The sequence below is a fragment of the Dipodomys merriami genome, unplaced genomic scaffold, assembly GCF_024711535.1.
Source record: "Dipodomys merriami isolate MVZ:Mamm:240054 unplaced genomic scaffold, mDipMer1.0.p SCAF_44, whole genome shotgun sequence".
Lineage (NCBI taxonomy): Eukaryota > Metazoa > Chordata > Mammalia > Rodentia > Heteromyidae > Dipodomys > Dipodomys merriami.
This window is the reverse complement of record NW_027206002.1, coordinates 8,431,828-8,447,658: the sequence shown is the minus strand read 5'-3', so window position 1 is coordinate 8,447,658 and position 15,831 is coordinate 8,431,828. Positions and strand designations below refer to the sequence as shown.

Below are 15,831 nucleotides of genomic sequence, written 5' to 3'. Positions count from 1 at the left end.
CAATACAAGCAAAGAAGTTGGTTGCAGGCAGTAACTGATGAAATCGTGAGCCCTTTTCCAAAGCTGTGTGCAAAGTCCAGGGGAGTGTGGTGCTGGGCTAATTGCATAGCGTAGGGGTAAAGTCAGTTCATACAGCTCTGTGGGCTAGAGGTCAAGAATGATCATAACACCGGCCTCACAAGGGTTATGTATGACAAGCCTGAAGTGAAAGCTTCCATATAATGAGCATACGAGAATATATAAGAACCCAAAGCCATTGGCACAGTTTTATATGTGTATTAAACATGAAACAAATACCGGCTAAAATATTGGTGGTGAATGAATGTGGTCATCACAGTTCAGATTCCCCAACACTATAAAAACATCTCTCGTGTAGTTCATTTCCTGCTTGTGAGCTGATTCTTTTGCGGATGAGGAGATGGAGGGAGAGAATTGAAGGACAGTGCTCCAGTACACCCCCAGCACGAGTCAGTCAGGACTCAAAGGCTTGTGGGCATCACAGTACATAGTCTTCCATAGCATCTTCCAGACAGAGCAGGGAAAGGCTGCCTTATGTCCTAGCTGACCTCAGTGTGCCACATTGGTCTCGAATCTTTCTGACACATCTTTGTGGCACTGCATGCTGCCAATGCCTTTGCTCTACTTGTATCTTTTTTTTTTCCATGATGGGACTTGAATTCAGTGACCAGGCGCTGTCTCTGAGCTCTTGAGCTCAAGGCTAGCACTCTACTACTTTGAGCCACAGTGCCACTTCCTGTTTTCTGGTGGTTCATTGGACATAAGAATCCAGAGGACTTTTCTCCCTGGGCTAGTTTTGGACCACGATCCTCAGATCGCAGGCTCCTGAGTAGCTAGGATTACAGGTATGAGCGCCTGGCTACTGGTACCTTTATGTGTGTTTTCCTACAGGTTTCTTAGTCTGTAGATAAAGCCTGGACATGTTTTCTGACCTATCAAATGAATATGCTAATGAGTATTTTGCAGAGCTATTTGAAAATTATGTTCATATTCTATTGGAAACAATCTCAAAGAGTTCTAGCCACACCATAGGAATTCACAAATTATTTTTGTTTTTTAAATTTTACATAAAAGGGGCAAATTATTTTATCAGCTCTTCTCCATGTGCTTCTAACCTTTAGCTCTAAGAAGCTTAGTACATTTGCATAGTAATTAAAAATCAGTGACGTTTAAAGAAACTTAAATCCGCTGGGAAGTTAATAGGATATATGAAGCATATCAGAACCCGAACATCTTGTCTTTCTCTTCAGCTAATTAAAGTACTTAGGCAAAATAAAAACAGAAAAAAAAATCTCTAGTAAAACTGAGTTTCTTATAGCTATCCTTGCATGCAATCATATACTCATTCATTTTCCAAATTAAAAAGATCTGCTTGGTGAATTCAGGTGGGATAGAATCGATGTTCCAATAATAGACCCATATTGCGGAAGACAGAAGTTTCCTTTCATTTTCACTTTTTAAAAATGAATTTTAATTGTCTTCTCACTCCTATTTAGTCAAAGTGTTAAGTACAAGTTTAGATATAAAACCTGTTGAGGGTTTTAATGTGCAAATGGTCAGGTTTCAATGACAGCAGTGTCCTTCAAGGAAGATGTAGTTTTTAGCAATGGAGTTTGTTTTGCGCCTCATTTCCCCATCAGTCTAATCCATATTTCAAGTGAACCCAGTAGCAGTTTAAATGAACTGATGGATAGAGTCTTCTTATATATGGCTACATGGACAGATATGGATAAATGGTATCGTAGCCACGCCCCCTCAAATGCTTACTCTGTAAAGCCTTAGGTTTCTGTGCATCTTCTCATGAAAAGCGCCACTCAACATAAGGTGAGGATCATGCCAGGCCAGACAGACAAATCAGAGAGACTCTTATCGCCAGTTAACCAACAAAAAGCTACAAGTAGAGGTATGGATCAAGTAGGAGAGCACCAGCCATGAGTCAAAAAGTGAAGGAAAAGCTAGAGTCCCTGAAGGAAAGCTCATAATACAATGTGTCTATAATCCTTGCAAGAAGAAGAAATTTGAGTGAGGACCAAGTGCTATTTTTCTCTGAATTAATTAGTGGCTCAAGAAGAATTGTTATATAAGCTAGAACAGGTGGATAAGGGTAATGGATATTTTAGCTTCTCCATAAGGAAAGCCAGCTCAGAAATCATGTTTTCTGACACCTTTTCTGATGTTTTCAGAGTTCATCTCTTCCCTTTTGCAATAAGTTCTTGACAAATCCTGGAATAAGTGATTTAATACACAGCACACACAGCTACACAGAGTTGTGATCAAGGGTAAATGGTTGGTTTTTTTTGTTCCTTAATCTAGAAAGTGCCTACGACAGAGTAGGTATTCCGGAACGCGAACTTCCGTTTCTATTTAAATCAGTCAGTTGAGATGGCATTTACTTTTAAGCCGTTTCAAGTCATTTTCTTCTTTTCGTTTTCCCTTGGAGAAACACACAGAAGTGGAATTCCTGGGTTTGACTCTACAGGACAGTGCCAGCCATTCTTCAAAGCTGCCAGTTCCGTTTTCAGCTCGCGCAGCCCCCATGGGCATTTTGCTGACACTACCTTTGGCTGGTGGCGCGCTTGCGCTGGGCGCATGGAGCCCTTCTAGAGGGGTAGAGTACTTCCCCTTGAGCCTCTCATTTGCATGCCTCAGATGACTAATGCTGGGGAGCAATTTTTTATGAGTTTGTGGGCCAGATTGCCTATGGTCTTTTCATGAAGTGTCTGTCGTAGGTCTCGGCTCATTTTTAATTTGTTGTGTGTCGGCTTATTATTGAACTGGAGCAGTTATGTGCACATTCTGGATGCAGTCCCTCCCAAGACTGATGCTTCCCCTCCCTCCCACCCTCCCCCCCCTCACATACACACACCCACACACACACACACACACACACAGACACACACACACACACACACACACACACACACATACACACACACACACACACACAGAGGAATAAAATTTCTCTTGGCCTGTGATTTCTCTGTTCACTTCCATAATACCCTTTTGTTTTTTCCCCTCGGACTTTCTATTTAAGAGTAATTTTAGATTTACAGAAGAGCTACGAAGAGAACAGCAAGTTCCCAAATACCATCACCCTAGCTGCCACTAATAGAGGCATCTTATGTAACTATAGTACATTTAGCAAAGCTAAGAAAGTAGCAGTGATCCAATACTATTAAATAGACTACGTATGTTTTTCTTTTCTGGTTTTCTCAATCTTCCTCCTGAGCATCTCTGTCTCTGTCTAGGATCCAGTCCCAGGTACAACATTACATTTGGTCTTTACCTCTCCAGAGACTTCATTCTAACACAAATTCTCAGGTTTTCCTTATTTTTATGACCTTGAGATTTTTGAAGAGTTCTAGCCAGATATTTTATAGAAAGACGTTCAATTTGGGCTTAACCACCTTTAAAAAAAGGCTCTAGAGTCCAATTTGTCAATTGATATGAGTCAGTTGTCATTACACAATTAATGCTTTCTCTGTGCAAATTCAAGGGATGTTTTACTGTCTGAAGTTCATTGAAATGATTGTGTTTTCTTCAAGTTTCGTGGCTTTGCTTTTATTTTGGGTTTTATTATCTAATTTCCCTGTGATTGGTATTAGGATATTTTTGGCTTTTCATGTTCTTATACTTCTCTGTGTCTTTAAATTCAGAATGATTCTTTTATGGCAGCATGAAATTGAGTCTTTCTCTGTTTGTCCTGGGGCTTGAGCTCAGGCTCACAAGTTTGCTAGGTGGGTTCTACCACTGGAACTATGCCCAAGCCCTTTTTGCTTTCATTAGATTTTAGTTAAGGTCTCATAGTTTTCTCTGACTATTATGAGGTTGTATTCGGTTCTCATAAAATAATTGATATGCACATAGTATACTATAGAGTATAAAAACTACTTATATATACTATAGTATATATAAACGACATTGAATAATGCAATATATGCTTTAATTATACAAATATATTTTACAAAACTAAAATATTATACAATAGCTTTATGACATAATTATAATTATTTAGAACATGTTTTATAACATTTATATGTTATAGTATTTAACCTACATATATAGCAAATAATTTCAATGAATATTTATTGTATTTAGTATTTTTCAGTTAATATCACTGAAGCTTTCAATTTTTTATAGAAAAGATAAAATAAATACATCAAGTTAAATACAGATACACCAACAGTATACCTAAATGAACATCAGATTTGCTGTCACATATGTTTTACTGGATTATTCCTAGAAAATAAGCTAGGGAAATCTGTGTTTTGTTTGAAAGGTGTAGCAGTAACTGAAGACTAACCTCTTCAGTTAGTAGGTCTCTAAACCCTTAACATTAGCATCGGAAAACAGGAGCATAGGGGCTGGGAAGGTGGCTTAGTCTCACATGCAAGAAGCCCTGGGTTCCATTCCTCAGCACCACACAAAGAGAAAAAGCCAGAAGTGGCATTGTTGCTAGCCTTGAGCAAAAGACTCTCAGGGACAGTGCTCAGGCCCTGAGTTCAAGCCCTAGGACTGGGCAATAAAACAACAACAACAGCAAAACAAAAGAGGAGCATAATTAACTCACCATCTTTTAAACTGTCAAAGGGAAATGAGCCAAGTTAACTGTCTCATGCTTACAGCCCTTAAAAGGTTTCTGCAAAGTTCAATGTAAAAACACAATTGTCTAGTTAAAATCTGTGGGTGAAAAGTAATTCATTCCACCTTGCTAAAGACAAATGGTTTTCTCAGTGTTTGCATACCATTCCCAGCACCTCTTGGATTGGGTACACAATAGACATTTCAGAAAGAAGTTCAGGCTTGCTTTAGCAAATCTCAATCCTGGCCATCTTAATGTTTTTTTCTTTACTTCGACATATCTTTATATAATGTTTAGTGAATTTATAGAATATATGTGTTTCACAGGACCATGTCTTCAACACATGTTCTCTGTATTAATTAATTAACTGGATTTTTACTTTCACAATGAAAAGACCCTATTTGCTAGGGTCTCTACTCAATTAACGCTTAAGGGACATGCGAGTGGGTTAAAAAGTATGACAAGAGATGGAAAAGCAAAACAAAACCAGTAATAGGAAACAAAAACACTAAGAAGCAATGATATACTGTAATAAGCACTTTATATACATCTAACCCATCAGTACCCACCACAGTCATAGCATGCTGCAGTTCAGATCTTCCACAGGCCCCATGGCCTATGTGTTCTTGGGAGGTGGTAGAACCTTTAGGAGGCGGGGCCTACTGAAGGGAAGTTAGGTCATTGGGGGAGTGGCCTTGGAAACCAGGAAGCCATAAGGAGAGCATTTTTCACCACATGGTTCCACGATTATACCCTTCGCACTACAGACCCAAGGCCAACAGGTCATAGTGATGTGGGCTGAAAACCGCTGACTCCTGAAGGCCAAATACACCTTTCCTCCTTTAACAGACAGAAAGCTGATCCTACCTGTGACATCCACTTACTGGAGTACTATTGCACATGACTTGTCATTTGCTCGGGGTGCTTTATTTTCTTTTTCTGTACATGTGGAACAACACACATAGACAGCCAGCCATACACGAGCACAGAAACCTGGACATGAGTCCCGCAAAGATGAAGGCGCTGAGCTGACACAATTCAGAGCACACAGTAGTACCTTTAACAGCAAGTCCCGAGATCCTGATGTTTACTTTTTTTTTTTTGTCTATAGCAAACAGAAGCATCATATTTAGAATGAGAAAAAATGTCTTAGGAAGGAACTCAAAGAGAATCGTGCTTTCCCCTTCCAGAACGCTGGGACTCTGCCACCACAGGCCCCAGGGACCTGGTGTCCTGGGGACTTGGAGTACATGCCTCCTTTGATTATTTCTGAATAACTGCTGTATTTGACTGCTTTCCCAGCCCTTGGGCTAGGTGTTTGAACCATGAAGTCAATTTTCCTCATCATAGACTGCGAAAGGGCTATAGGATATAATTCTTTCTCTGAAAAAAAAAAATTAATGGAGACAAGGAAGTCAGTCTGCGCGGATTCATGGGGGTCCCAGTGCTCCCTGCCTCACCGCCCTCACCAAGTGATGGCGAAGACTTTCCTTCTCTCCAGCGGGCCTTCATCATTCCAGTGAGGGATGGCTCGAAAACATTCGCACAGTACTGGCACAGTGTTACCTTTCTATGGTAATTTCTGTTTAGTTGATTGCTTTGAAGATGCTACCTGGTTGTTAATAGGCCTGGTGTGTGTGGGCATGCTCAGAGTTAAAGATGGATTGAAGTAAGTCGCTGTTGCCTTGGCTGAGCTCTTTGTCCAGCCAAGTACCCTGAGGTATATTATAGCCAAACTCTGTGTGTGTGTGCGTGTGTGCGTGCGTGCGTGCGTGTGGTGTGTGTGCGTGTGTGTGTGTGTGTGTGTGTGTGTGTGTGTGTGTGTGTGTGTGTGAATGTAAGAGGACTGTGAGTCCAGGAGGAGCAGAAGGTCATTGGAAAGAGAACACTGCCTGGTATGATTGGAGTGGTTATGCTGTTGGTTTTGCATTCTTGGCCTTACAGGTTCCCTTAGTGTCACAGGCTGGCTGAATTCAGTCCTGGTTTTCTGGGAAATTCTAGTCAGTCTTTAAAAAAGAAGAAGGTGCATTGGATGCCTGTGGGATCTCAAGAAGGTTCCCTGCTGGGTTCCGAGGAGATCGCTCCTGCTAAGTAGAACATCCCAGCCTCCCTAATACCTCCCCGCCGACTGAGCTGACTGACGGCTTGCCCTTCCGGGCGGCACTAAAGGCTGAGGTTCCTCACCTGGAGCCCTGGAGCACCAGCTTCCAGCTCGGTGCTGTAGCCGGCCTGGCCGTGCTGGAGTTGGGAGCAGCTGGACAAATGCTCACTGCCCAGCTTCTAAGAGACTCTGCTGCCTCGGGTGTTTAAAGAAGAGATGCGATGGTCTTTCACAATCCACCTGTGAGCTGAAGTCATGTGGGCCCAATGAGCTACAACCCCCGCCCCCCTTGGGAAGCTCAATAGCTTTTCAGGGTCTTAAGCATTTTAGATACGAGATACAAAGCTTCTAACATGAGGGGGTCTCTGTATATGGTGGATTAATTTTTTTTTTAGTTAAAAAAACAGCTAAGAGGATGAGTATGGTGGAGAATACAGCCACTGTTATATAATACTGTAATCAAATTATTATTATTAATAACAACAGAAAAGATTGACCTGTTCACTAGGAGGATATTTCTTAGAGAGCACAAGCTGGCAGTATTTTTTACTAGCATACACTTAATGGAACACAGGGGTCTCGTGGCGTGATTTCCATAGAGGTTTACAATGATATTGATCCAACTCACCACCTATGTTATACTCTTAACACCTCTCCCTCCACCCTCCTTTCCCAACATTTTGCCATCTGTAAAGATTCAGTATTTAATGATGCCTCTTGGCTATTATGGTTATCAATATTAGTAAACAATAAATGTACAAAAAGAAACATGATGAAATGCAGGAAGATTGTTGTTAAGTGTCTGAAATCTAGGACAATCCTTGGTAAGGCAATCAATGATGCAGAAAATATCAAAGATATATTTTGATCTTAAAAAAAGGTGACAACGGGGGCTGGGAAGGTGGCTCAGTGGTAGAGTGCTTGCCTTGCATGCCTGAGGCCCTGGGTTCAATTCCTCAGCACCGCATAAGCAAACAGAAAAAAGCTGTAAGTGGCGCTGTGGCTCAAGTTGTAGAGCACTAGCCTTGAGCTGAAGAGCTGAGGGACAGCGCCCAGGCCCAGAGTTCAGGCCCCACGACTGGATCCCCCCCCCAAAAAAAAGGTGACAACCATGTGTATAATATAGTTATGAAATATTTATGTTTGTTTACTGGAGGATCTTAGGACAGCAGTGGCTACTTGTAGATGATAGGGTATGGTTAATTAATTCACCTTACATACGTTCCTGTTTTCTATAATTCCTGTGGGTATTTTTACGAGAAAATGCATGTCTTTCAATTCTGAGAAAGATAATATTAGTTGGAAACAAAACAAATTGAAAAATTAATAAGTAATGAACAGCTGTGGTATCACTTAATACTTTCTTTTGGAGGCTTTGAATGATTAATTTTTTGACTCTTACTAATACTCCCCTAAGGGAGTATTGTGGTAAGAATGTTACACATAGGAGAAAAGAATCAGAGGGGTTGTGACCAGCCCAAAGTGCAGTCACACAGCTAGGAGAGAAGGGAATCCACGGTCAGCCTCGGGGGTCTTGGGCTTTTACACCCCTGGCACATTCCCCCTCCCTGGAGACATGTTGATGTCCTGTTGCCAACCACCTATCAATGTCCGTATTCCTGGGTGGGTCTAACAATGTCTGTGACTCCTGTGTCCCAACAGGAGACGTGCTGCCCTACTGAATGACAGAAAGAGCGGTGAGGGCTTGTAGTAGTGATCAAAGCACGCTTGTCCAGCTTTTCTGCTTTCATCCAGTGCAGTGTACAGACTTGGACAGGCAGAGCTGTGGAATCCTTTCTTGGGTGCTGCCAGCTCACCAGGAGGTGCTACCCAGCCCCCCCCCCCCAGCGGCTCCTCTTTGGGAGTCATTCTTTAATCACTTTCGCAAATGGCATCACTGATACCTGGAGAGAAATCTTCTGTTTGTGACGACAGTTTGAATCATTGGTCTTGAATGCCGCTCCGCCTCGGAAGTCCAGGGCCCATTATTTTGAGATGCTGACGCTTCATTTCTGAAGAGCCCCTCGGTAACATGGAAATTTATCATCCTGGGGTCATCATCTTCAAATCAGTCTAAAGCAGACAAACCATCAGGGAATGCTTTAACATGAGTGAAATAGAAATTTCTCATTTTAAATGGCATTCAACCATTTCTCTCAAATTACTCTCTCAATAAATTTCATTTTACTACATTAATCACCCTGCTATAGTAGTTTGTTATGGAATAATAGATAGTTCGTTCTACTTCAGTTTTAGACAGGTTCTTAGGATTCACATGACTGTGAAGCCATAAAAAATAAATAGCTCTTATGAGCATATGAGATATGGTTTACTTAAGAAAATTCTTACCTCTAATAACAGTACTCAAATAATGTAAATACCACATAAAGCAGAGTAAAATTTACAAGTCAAATCTTAAAGTATACAGAATTTTACTAATAAAAAAAATTGGCAGGAAAAAAATAAATGATCAGCCCGCTTCATAAAGTGAAAAAAGAACAGAGGCAGGCCTGAGTTCTAAACCCAAGCCTGGCCTCGTCTTTGTCTCCATGACTTCTGGGACTGGCCTGTAGTCCCATGAGCAAAAGCACTTCTCTCGAGTTTAAGAGCTTTACCAGAACCTATCTGTTTTGTTCTTTGTGCCAAACATTGATTTAGCATTTTTCTTTTAAACCCATATCTGAAACCACCGCCCCCCCCACCAGTGACACAGTATGCCTTATAATGAGCTTTCAACACCACACCTTAATTAATTTTTCAGATTCACTCATCACCCAACAAAAGATCAAAGGACAAAGGATGAATGTAAATGGCTTATAACATGACAATTGGAGGAGGAGTATTTTCAGAATCTATTGGGCAACTAAGACAGGCAAACCTAGATAGAATGGCAGTTTCCTGGGTTGGACAGGTCAGGACAGGCCTTGGAAAAGAGTACGTGAAATTACTTGAATGCTGCTTAGGGGACTAATCAATCTTATTGCTGGATTAAGGACTCAATTTCTGCATTCTTGGTAAAGATTTCTATTCTGCCAGGAACCCCCAAGAATACAGAAAAGTTAGTGGCAGACGTGACGTGTGAGCCGTGTTCAGTGATGTCCAAAATTACTTCGATGAGGCAGCTCATCACAGTGACCTTTCTGCCATTTTGGAAGACAGTCGAGTGCCAACATTGAGCTGATGAGTCTTGGAAATGAATATTTATGATCTCCAGCCATAGAGGAAGAGACTTAGAAGAAGGAAGACCAAATGGAAGGGAAACGTACCTGTCTTTTTCAGGGGTTGCATAATGAACACCAGCCACCAAGTCGATGCATACATTTATGCGTTACACAAGTGACTTAATATGTCACAATCTGATACTTCAAATCAATGTGCCAGCCTTCTGGAAGGCACCTGTTGTGTGCCGGGCACAGGGATTGTGTGTCAGCTGCCTGAGCCAAGCTGGAGTGTATCACAGGTGAGAGCAAACTCTCTTTCAGTGGTGTGTGCTGGAGATTAACATGTAATCCATCACTGCTGACAGAGTGGCTCCAGGTGTGCATTTGCTGTGAAGGCTGCTCAGTTGTACTAGACAACAGGGAGAGACCAGACATAGAACTGTGAGGGCAGGAAGGATGGCTTTTAATTTTATGATGTCTGTTTCTGCTTGGAGAGTCTGGGGCCCTGGCCTTCCTCCTTTTCTCTGCCAAGTGCCATCTATCTCTCCAAGTTCAGTGTGGACCCATCTGTCTGTGACAACTCAGACCAAAAGTATATGTCACCTGCCTGTCCTGGGTCATGTAAATGACCAACAATAGAAACAATGCAAATCAGGTGATGTCTTGCCTCACTAGTTAGAAAGATATGGGATTATTTTAGTTTCAGGTATACCTTTTCTGCTCTTGGCTACCTTCTCATTTCTATGCCCTTCTTTCCTAGACAGCTTCTGTTCAAATAGTGCCCTGTTCCCCAAGGAAAAGTTCCAGGGCACAAAAGAAAGTAAAACATTCAGTCCAAATTTCTGTGTCCAGAGTTGTGGGATTGAGTCTCATTGGCCAACCTTGAGGTACATGAACACCAGTGATCAGAAGGGATGAGAACAGCCTGCCAGGCCCATCTCACACAGCAGCATCTCAGAAAAATCAAAACCACATTGAGATTCCACCTCACCGCAGTTAGAATGGCCAGTCAAGAAAACAAGTACTAACCGATGCTGGTGAGAATATAAACTGGTTCAACCACTCTGGAAAGCAGTATGGAGGTTCCTCAAGAGACTAAACATACAGTTTCCCTATGACCCAGCAATTCCACTCCAGGGCATTTATCCAAATGATCATAAACAAAGCCACACTAAAGCTACCCGCACAAGTATGTTCATTGCAGCAGCATTTACTATACCAAAGATGCAAAATCAACCAGTAGATGAATGGAAAATGTGGTATATATACCCATGGAATTCTATGGTTTCATCAGAAAGAATGGTATCACTCATTTGTAAGGAAATGGAAATACTTAGAAAAAAAATCATATTAAGTGAAGTAAGCCAGACCCAAAGAAACATAGGCTCCTTGGTTTCCCTCGTTTGTAATAGTATATGTCTAGGATAGTTCTAGGAGAGGATCACAATAGCTCGTTTCTATGTACCTATGACCATATAAAAAGATGCTCAGTGAAATGAACTCCAAGATATGGAAACGAGGGTTATTTTTGCTTTTGTTTTTAATGTACTGTGTGAAATTATTTCTTTTTTCTTTCATTGGTTTTTTTTTTTCTTCTCCTTTGTCTTATTCCGTATTGTCACAGTTTTTGAGTTTGGTACCCTGTGTTCTGTATATAAGTTTATCGGATCTGGAGAAGGGAAGGGGAACAACAAACTGGCGAGACACAGGGTGAACCGTGCAACAGTGATACTCACAAGACACTCTGTTGGAAATGAGCTTTACAACTGGGGGAGAGGAAAGAGGGGGGGAAGTGGGAGAAAACAAAGGAGGGGGTGACACTGTTCACCAAGGAATGCACTCACTACCTCACTTAGGTAACTGAGCCCCTCTGTACATCACCTTGGCAGCAAAATTAAGAAAAAGGTATTGGGGCTTCAGGGCCCCCGGCCACGTGGGGGAGGCGCGGCTTCCCAAGGGAGCCAATCAGCTGCCCTTCCCAGAAACAGAAGGTGATTAGGGAGAAGTGGCCAATGGTTGCCAGATCCTGTCTCTGAACCCCACGGTGGGCTGCGTATCTCTCATCAGAAAACAGGAATTGCTGCAAATTCCAAGACTTGAGTAGCCAAAGGTGCTAACTCCATGTCATCCAGGAACCAAACGCACCGGGGATGGTTTCCTCCAGGCTGTGGGCTGTTGGGGCAGGCAGCGTAAATGGCACGGAACTGGGATGGACTGGGCCTTTCCTTTCGGCTTGGGTACTGTCCCCAAGATGTCTGCCAGGAAGACGCCAGCCTGGCCTGCTCCCAGCCGTGCGGTGCGGGCACAGGACACGCACACTGTCTTTTCTGCTCTGAATTTTCACACGTGGTTGCGCTGGCCTTGGAATGTGCAGGCCCACCGACTCCTGTTGTGTCTCTTAACCATCGCCTCGCACGCTCCGTGCATGAGGAGCCTGACACCCTATCACAGGAGGGTTTGATCAGACGAGGTCTCAGCAGAGCTTCCGGAAGTGGTGGAAGACCCCAGGCAAAGGCCAGCCTCCTTCCTGTTCCCATGGAGGCGTTCCCCCAAAAGATGAGCAGACCACTGTAAAAGCTGGGTGAGCCATGCAGTCAGGGCTGTCAGGTGGAGAAGTGAACCCCCTGCCACATTTCCCGTGGCCTGGCATCTGCAGGACCAGCTGAACAAACAGCCTCATTTTCAGCTCCCTTCAGGAGGAAATGGATGTGGGAAGAGGAATTCCCAGGCCAAGATGGATTCCGGTGGGGCCCTCTCCACAGTGGGCCTCCTTTGCAACCCTAATATGCATCCCTTTGTTGTTCTGGAAACATGGGCCATTTCTCAGTGGAGAAATGCTGCAGTCACCCAGAATGGAGTGTTGGGGGGCTGGAGCTGGGTGGGAAAGCAGGTTAGGAAAGGAGATCTCCTGAAAGAGGGAATGAAGACAATGAGGATCTTCCTGTAAATCTCCTTGTAAATGCGTGTGGAATCCCCCAGAGAGAAATCTCTCTGCCCACCACAGTGACTCTTGCCCGTAATCCTAGCTACTCAGGAGGTTGAGATCTGAGGATTGTGGTTCAAAGCCAGCCTGGGCAAGAAAGTCCAAGAGACTATCTCCAGTTAACCACCAGAAAACCGGAAGTGGCGCTGTGGCTCAAGTGGTAGAGCGCTCTCCTTGAGCTGAAGAGCTGAGGCCAGAGTTAAAGCCTCACAACTGACACAGAGAGAGAGAGAAAGAGAGAGAGAGAAAGAGAGAGAGAAATCTGTCTTTAAAGATGACTTTATGCTGATGTGGTTTTAATCTCAGGGTGTTTGCAAAGTACTTGTGATCGTCAACTTGGAATCTATTTATGGAAAAAAATAAATGAAGAACTGAACCAGTAGCTGAACCAGTTGCAATAGAAAGATAGAAAGGTTTGTTCGTGTAAAGCACAGTATCAAAAGGCATATTTTTAGCTTTGACTACTAAAAAAAATACCTAGGAGAAAATGTGGGAAAATGTTCAATGTGATAGGATTATTATGAATTTATTCTCTTTCTCTGACTTGAATCACTAATCAAAGATTTTTTTTCTTCTCCTCAGTCCCTGACAGATGGTAACCCAAATTCTGCTTGGATACTTCCAGAAACAAATCTCTACCTGGCAAAGCTGGCATTGTATTGTTGGATGGTCAGGGTTGTAAGAAATATTGATCTCTGTGACTTTTTTTTTTTTTTTTTTGTCCGGTCGTGGGGCCTGAACTCTGGGCCTGGGCACTGTCCCTCAGCTCTTCAGCTCAAGGCTAGCGCTCTACCACTTGAGCCACAGCGCCACTTCCGGCTTTTTTCTTTTTGCTTATGTGGTGCTGAGGAATCGAACCCAGGGCCTCGAGCATGCAAGTCAAGTGCTCTACCACTGAGCCACCTTCCCAGCCCCTCTCTGTGACTTTTATCCACGGGCAGATCTCATGTGAATTTTTGACTTAAAAATCCTAATTGATGTGTCACTTGAGAAAGTCACTATCAATGGAGGTACAGAAGAGACTCAAGGACTTCAAGAGAAAGCAAAGGAAAGGGTCTTTGGTCTGAATGTGTCTGATTAGTGATTCAAGTCAGAGAAAGAGAATAAATTCATAATAATCCTATCACATTGAACATTTTCCCACATTTTCTCCTAGGTATTTTTTTTAGTAGTCAAAGCTAAAAATATGCCTTTTGATACTGTGCTTTACACGAACAAACCTTTCTATCTTTCTATTGCAACTGTATTTGTGCTTAAAGCAATCTAAAATTTCCTCAACAATTTCCCTAGCCCCTATTCTAAATCCAGGATTGTAACACTTGTGAGAGTTAATGTTTATCTTAATGTAATTAATTTCCTCCCCTTTATTCTAACACAGGCTCCATAAGGAGCGGGGTCCTTGGCTTGTATTTTCTCCCCGCCTCCCCAGTGTTTTAATGATTTTAATCATTTAACCCTTTCATATGCTCATTTTAGAATTATGGTTGGAGAAATCACACTCACAGGTCCCTGTATTTGTCCTGGGATTGCATCAGTAACGAGAGCACCCAGGAGCCTTGCCTTGGCGTAGCTTATAGGCTAACATGGGAATAAGAACCAACAGGTCTTTCCATGTTTGTGTTTCCCATAGAAATGGGAAGAACTCTCTGAGGTGGCGTTTGCTGAAATGTGATCGCTCCTCAAGGCTGGGGGTAATTTGAGAGCACTGGAGTAAGGACCGCTCTGAGAACAGATTTCCTGGGGGTGATTCAGGTATATGGGCCAGAGGAGCCCAGCGGAGCTGAATGTCCACAATGGGCTGACTCATTCCCGTGTGACAATGCATTTTCACCGCAACAGTTCTCCCCTCGAAATCCATCAGATCCAATGCGCGTGAAGTTTGATAAGAGTCTTAACCATATTTGATTAATTTCTCTCGCATGGATTACAGCTAATCATGGTTAATACCAGATTTGGATGAAATCAACGACACTTGATTAGCATGCTTTTTGCTTTTGGTGAGGCTAGATAGTCTTCTGTGTAGACAACATGGTTCTGAAAACAGTACTGAGCGTTATCGGTGTCATATATGGAAATTGGTTTTAAATCAGCATTTAAAGTTCACCTGGGAAAGTCAGGCATTTATTTCAATATTAAGAACACCTTTCTTCAGCAAGGCACCCTGGTATATCCCATAGCATTTTCTTTTTTTTTCTTTTTTTAAAAAAATTTTTTATTGTAAAGATACTATACAGAGGGTTACAGTTACATGAGCAAGGTAATGAGTACACTTCCTCTTGAACATTGTTACCCCCTCCATTGTTTTCCCCCTACCATCCCTTCCCTCCCTACTTTCCCCGAGGTTCTTTTTTTTTTTAAATTGTGATTAAGTGATTACATAATTTCCGGAATTTCACAGTATTGTGGAATAATGATGTTCATTTAGTCACAAGTTCATTCTAACTTTCCTGGAGCAAATTGTCTATCACAGTCTATAACATATAACGGTGTACACATATACACCATACATGTGATCAGCAGCATGGGGATATTTAGTAGTGGTTCGACCAGATGAGTGGGAGTTCTTTGTTTCTTAAGTCCTGTTAATTTTGTCGTATCGCCTAACATTTTGGATTTAGCATCCACTTATCAGGGAGACCATGTACCGTTTGTCTCTTTTCTCTTGGCTTATCTCGCTCAACATGATTCCTTCTAGCTCCATCCATTTCCTTGCAAATGCCATTATTTTGTCATTTCTAATGGCTGCATAATATTCCATTGTGTATAGATACCACAATTTTTGGATCCATTCATCTGTGGTGGGGCATCTAGGTTGTTTCCATATCCTAGCTATTGCGAACAGTTCCATAGCATTTTCATTATGGAAGTAAGTACATTAGTAAAGGAGACAGTATTGAAAGGGAAATGATAAGCATTCTGTATCAGAATCTCTCATAAAAAGAATGTATTCAAGGGGAAAAAATCGTTTAAATAGGGATACAGGTGG

At 42.3% G+C, this 15,831-nt stretch overlaps 1 protein-coding gene across 2 annotated transcripts in view; it reads left to right on the top strand.

Annotated features, from left to right (window-relative positions):
* Gabrb2 (gamma-aminobutyric acid type A receptor subunit beta2) overlaps positions 1-15,831 on the top strand; it is a 134,601-nt gene that overhangs the window by 26,492 nt on the left and 92,278 nt on the right. The window lies entirely within an intron of this gene.